Source organism: Schistocerca cancellata, chromosome 2, assembly GCF_023864275.1.
Source record: "Schistocerca cancellata isolate TAMUIC-IGC-003103 chromosome 2, iqSchCanc2.1, whole genome shotgun sequence".
Taxonomy (NCBI): Eukaryota; Metazoa; Arthropoda; class Insecta; order Orthoptera; family Acrididae; genus Schistocerca; species Schistocerca cancellata.
Window position 1 is genome coordinate 427135570 of NC_064627.1, and position 6000 is coordinate 427141569.

Consider the following 6000-nt stretch of genomic DNA (forward strand, 5'->3'; position numbering starts at 1 on the left):
TGTTGGAGTCTGCACCTACTCCACATTGCTGGGTGCCACTGATGGACTGCTTCTACTAAAATGATGTCACCTGTTGGAGTCTGCACCTGTTCCACAATGCTGGGTGCCACTGATGGACTGCTTCTACTGAAATGATGTCACCTGTTGGAGTCTGCACCTGTTCCACAATTCTGGGTGCCACTGATGGACTGCTTCTACTGAAATGATGTCACCTGATGGTGTCTGCACCTACTCAACATTGCTGGGTGCTACTGCTGGAACTGTCAACTACTTGTTATGAAAACATTTTATGTGAATATTTGTATAAACTGATTTTTTGTGTATTACTGTTTGTGAAAAGTTATAAGACTCTTACCTGCTCATATTCGTCATTGCTGACGCTATCGATTGAATTGTTTAACCACATGATATTTGTGTAAACTATTATGTAAAGTCATATGTATGAAAGAATTTGTATTCCTTACTGTATTTTATATATTAGGCTATTGTAAGGTCAGTGCAAAGCCAAAATTTTATCTAGTTATATGATACTTACGTATTAATATTATCTTTTATTTTTGTCTGTATTTTTTTTTGACGAATTTGGTGGTATTTTCACCACCAATGCTGGCAAAAATACCATCAAATTCTAGCCCGTGGAGGAAGGGCATATGAAAGGTGGCTACACTGAGCCACAGCGCCAGAAATCGCGCCAGAGAGTATTGTTCCGCCGCCTCCACTGGCAGTGCTTATTGAGACGTAGCGGCAGGCAGTTCTTACCGAGAAGTTGTGGTGGATACTGCTTGTCGCTGAAGTTGGAGTGAGATGGGGTAGTAGTGAGTGTTTGTTCCATGTTTTATGCAACTATTTGATGGGAGAGATAGCAGATGTTATTCTAATGGAGACATTGTAATGATCAGAGTGCATTTCGTCAATATAAATTAAGGTAACAAACTACTTTTATTTTTCTCTCTCATTATTTCAGTGACCTAAATAATGCATCATTACAGGTTCAGTCAACAAAGCATCTGGCTTGTGTTCTTGTATTAGAGTGTAATTTTGGTTTTCTTGCACAATTATAGTATTTCTAATTTTCTTTTATCACGTCAGTATAATTGGTATTTAAAAATTCTTGTCTTGTTGAAGAAGAACCGTGCCAGATGTGCGTTGAGTCATACTACCACATACAGAACAGCTACACTTGTGCTTTGTTGGTTTCGTAGGTTTTATAGTTGCTGGGGACTTAATTAATTAACTGTGTTAACGAAAATTTTCTTACATTCTTTGTTGTCATTCTAAGCAGTCAGATTGCGTAATAATACTAGTCAGGGCCAGCCGTTTACGAGACTTGCGTAATCGGACATACAGCTACAAAAAAAATATATTTTCATTAATATTTAAACTAAGCCCCCATGCAATGTGTAAGGATTACGCCCTCGCTGTCTCAGAGCATGGACACCATCATTTTTTCAGCACTGGCGGTTACCCGAAATTTTTTTGGTGGCGGTGAATCTGTGTGCTTCCATTGAGCTGACTGGCGATTTGTTTCTGGATTGAAAAATGGCATCCACGTCTCATCCATTGTCACAACCGACGAAAAGAAAGTCCCATTCGTGCTGTCGTTGCGCGTCAACATTGCTTGGCAACATGCCACACGGGCAGCCATGTGGTCGTCCGTCAGCATTCGTGGCACCCACCTGGATGACACTTTTCGCATTTTCAGGTCGTCATGCAGGATTGTGTGCACAGAACCCACAGAAATGCCAACTCTGGAGGCGATCTGTTCAACAGTGATTCGGCTAGCCCCCAAAACAATTCTCTCCACTTTCTCGATCATGTCGTCAGACCGGCTTGTGCGAGCCCGAGATTGTTTCGGTTTGTTGTCACACAATGTTCTGCCTTCATTAAACTGTCGCACCCACGAACGCACTTTCGACACATCCATAACTCCATCACCACATGTCTCCTTCGCATTAGGAGTGATTTAAAATGGAATGATCATATAATGTTGATCGTCGGTAAAGCAGATGCCAGACTGAGATTCATTGGAAGAATCCTAAGGAAATGCAATCCGAAAACAAAGGAAGTAGGTTACAGTACACTTGTTCGCCCACTGCTTGAATACTGCTCAGCAGTGTGGGATCCGTACCAGATAGGGTTGATACAAGACGTAGAGAAGATCCAACGGAGAGCAGCGCACTTCGTTACAGGATCATTTAGTAATCGCGAAAGCGTTACGGAGATGATAGATAAACTCCAGTGGAAGACTCTGCAGGAGAGACGCTCAGTAGCTCGGTACGGGCTTTTGTCAAAGTTTCGAGAACATACCTTCACCGAAGAGTCAAGCAGTATATTGCTCCCTCCTACGTATATCTCGCAAAGAGACCATGAGGATAAAATCAGAGAGATTAGAGCCCACACAGAGGCATACCGACAATCCTTCTTTCCACGAACAATACGAGACTGGAATAGAAGGGAGAACCGATAGAGGTACTGAAGGTACCCTCCGCCACACACCGTCAGGTGGCTTGCGGAGTATGGATGTAGATGTAGAACTGTCGATGAATTTCAATTGGTTTCACGCCACGCAAATTCAGAAAACGAATGATTGCACGCTGTTCAAGTAAGGAAAAGGTCGCCATTTTAAGTATTTAAAACAGTTATCATTCTCGCCGCTGGCGGTAAAATTCCATCTGCCGTACGGTGCTGCCATCTCTGGGACGTTTTGACAATGAACGCGGCCTCATTTTAAAACAATGCGCATGTTTCAATCTCTTTCCAGTCCGGAGAAAAAAAAATCGGAGGCCTTAGAACTTGAATGCACCTCATATGCTCTTAACAACGGGACGCAATGGGATTCCATCCTTACGAACTTCAGGTAGTCCGTGAAGTCTAGGTGGCGCAGCTACTCGTGGACGAAGTTTCTTTACTGTACTCTTATTAGGGAGTGAGAGCTGGGGAAGCTCGATGGTCTTCCTTTTCACTGGGTTGGAAGGTTCGTCTTCGATTCGCTTGTGGATGTGGTCCTCTAACAGGTCGTATATTTTTTGCTCGTAGATGTGGTGGCAGGACTGTACAATTCCCTTTGTCTACTGGGAGGATGACTGTCTCAGAATCTTCTCTGAGCAGCTTAAGGGGCATCCTTCTGTTCTTTGGAGATTTGTGGCTTCTTTTGAACAGCCTTGGGGAGTGTACGATTTGTTTTACGTTGTATTTACCCTTCCGTGTCCCATGGAAGAGCAAGAGCGACTTGTTCAACCGCGCCGACAAATTCTTCTGTTGGTAGGGTCTTCAGTGTCGATGCGAATTTAGCCTATTTCTTAGTACAGAGAAGGTAGTATCGTCAATTATTTTCTTTGTATAATTTGTAACGCCGGAAATGCATATCCTTCTATTTCCATCTATTGTACTATAAATTTTTTCCTTATTTTGTTACCTGAAGATATGACATTTCTGTGTCTTTGTATATTGTAATTGTTTTAGTATTTGTATATACATGCATTTATGTCGATGTATAATTGATTTGTTTTGTAAATACTGGGTCTTGCTTAGGGAAAACTATGCTACCGAACGAATACATCGATAGGTCGTGTGGAGAACCAAATCTTTGGTAGTGTGAACTCGGCCGCGTGGAGCGAGAGCAGAGGGAGTCTGGCTGGAGGAGTGCGTGGAGCAGGTGTGTTCTGCGACGCTCCCGCGAGTTGCCACGCTTTCGGGGTTTGGCAGCATGTAATTGCGCTCGACTTGCTATGTTGGTTTCTGACATGGTGTCGCGGACGGGAAGCGTTAGCTGGCACACATAAAGAGCCCGTTTCGGCTGGAGACCGTGTCGAGAAGAAGGCGCGCCAACATCCAGCTTCTGCAACAGCGACGGCCGACAATGAGTGACTGTCGCCACCTCCTCGATCGACGACTTCAAACCTTCAATCAGCCAACAAGGAAGACTGGTAGCACGTAAAGTTTTAGAACTGTATGGCAGACCTCAGCTTTTCAAACTGTTAAATTTTTCTCACTAAATTACAGCAACGTAGCATGAACCTTTGTTGCTCATTGTCCCAATTGCATTACCAAGCAGGGTCCCTTCCTTTTCCGGAATGAACCCGAGTGTCGTTGAAATTCAAACGCCAGCATTAAAGTAATATCATTCGATTTCACTGCTTTAATTTCAAAGTTCAGTTAAGGTATTCATAGCTGGCTACAATATTTAGATTACACAAGCACAAATTAAGAGTGCGAGTTTTGTTACCGTATTTTAGCTTACCTACGACTGCAGCTCAGCTTGGTACGTAGTAAATTTTACTATTGTTAATTGTTCAGAATCATTTAATTGAAGTTCAAATTTAAATCTCTTATTTCTAAATTGCGTAGATTCAAGTAGCTTTTGAAATGATTGTTGAGGTAGCCTAAGACTAACCGTATTTTACTGACTTCGATGTGCTTCAGAAACAAAGCTCACTATTAATTTCAGTCACTAAATTAACTTTCAGTTTTCCGGTTTTATTAACTATTTTGCTAAATTAAGTCAGAGTGTAGCGAAATTTATTACTTCTGACAAACTTTCAGTTTTCACACTACACGTGTCAACCTTCAGTTGCCACGCTTCTAGTGCTAATTATATGTGCAATAACCTTTCTTTTTCAGTTACTATAGTAATTGTCCGTAGGACTGGCGACCGTAATTTTCCCCAAATCTCAAACAGCTAATTACCGTTAGTTAATTGTTAACGCAACGGCCGCACGTTTTCTTTCTTTATTAATTTTACCCCTTTTCAAAATTAATTTCCACCAGTTTCATTTGCATTTTTCCTTTCATTTAGATGTAACCCTTTCCTCCCTCTTTACCGACAGATTAACTTCGGTGACGATTGCTTTTCCCAAATTTCCATTAGGTACACGCGGTTTAATTTTTCACTGTCATTAAGGTCGATAAGTGAGGAGGAGGTTACAAATTGATGACATTTCTCTGAGGCGTTCGACTTAGCAGTTTGTGTGCAGGTGATCGGCGGCCATTCTCTATTGGCCTGAGATGGGTAGACTGAATCTATGCATTCTCACGAGTCAGGGGAGTGTGTCGACTACAGGTGGAGTGAGAAGAGTTCTCTTGAATGTTCGTACCAGATCCCGTCCCTGACGACGGCCAGGCTGACTCCTGTAGTGATCCGGTTGACGGCTGGAACTTTGATGTAACGAACAACCTTCGTAATCTCTCGTCATCTCAGCAGAAAGACAAGAGGGGCAAAGAGGCGCTCCTTTCAGTACAAATGCCTATCAAGCTTCTTGTCGCACTGTTTATTCGTTGCTTTGTGATATGTGGGGATTACTAATTTATTTGGATGGGATTAAAAGGTACAGCTCCGACATTCCCCTTACGACCAATGGATACCACCAAAAATCTCAGGTGGAGCTGCTGATGTTGCCAACGTTGTTTTTTTTTTCCCCTGGGCGCCTTTATATCGCTCCCCTCTCCACCCCCCCCCCCTTCCTCCTCCAGCCTTCAGCCGGGCGCCTATTCACACGAACGCTGTGCGGTGGTGGCGGAAGAGCGACGTCGGGATTCGATACAGGGTCTTCAATACCGACTTGGCCGCACACGTGTTGCCAACGTTATTTCGACTACAGTGCATAAGTTTCGCTGAGGAGCCCTTACACACCATCGCAGCCCCGACCTCTCTCAGAGGGATTTCCATATTTTTGGAGCTCTGAAGAAGGACACTGGCGGCCGTCAATTTGCCTCTGATGAAGAGACGCACAGAAGGGTTCAGTAGTCTAACAACCCTACCACAACAAAGGTCAAAATTTAATAATGACTGTCGTGTTGCTCACGCTGCTAAATACTGCATTCTCGGGCAAAAACCAAGTTATTATGTGGCAGGTGTCATTAGAGTACAGTTAATAAAGTCATTTCATGTAATAATGAATAAACTAGGCACTCATCTTTCCGTGTTTCCCACGCTGGTCTCGTTGTAAAATCATTGCTCAATCGTCGAAAATCTAGGTGGTGATGATTCCAAGCTCGGATGCA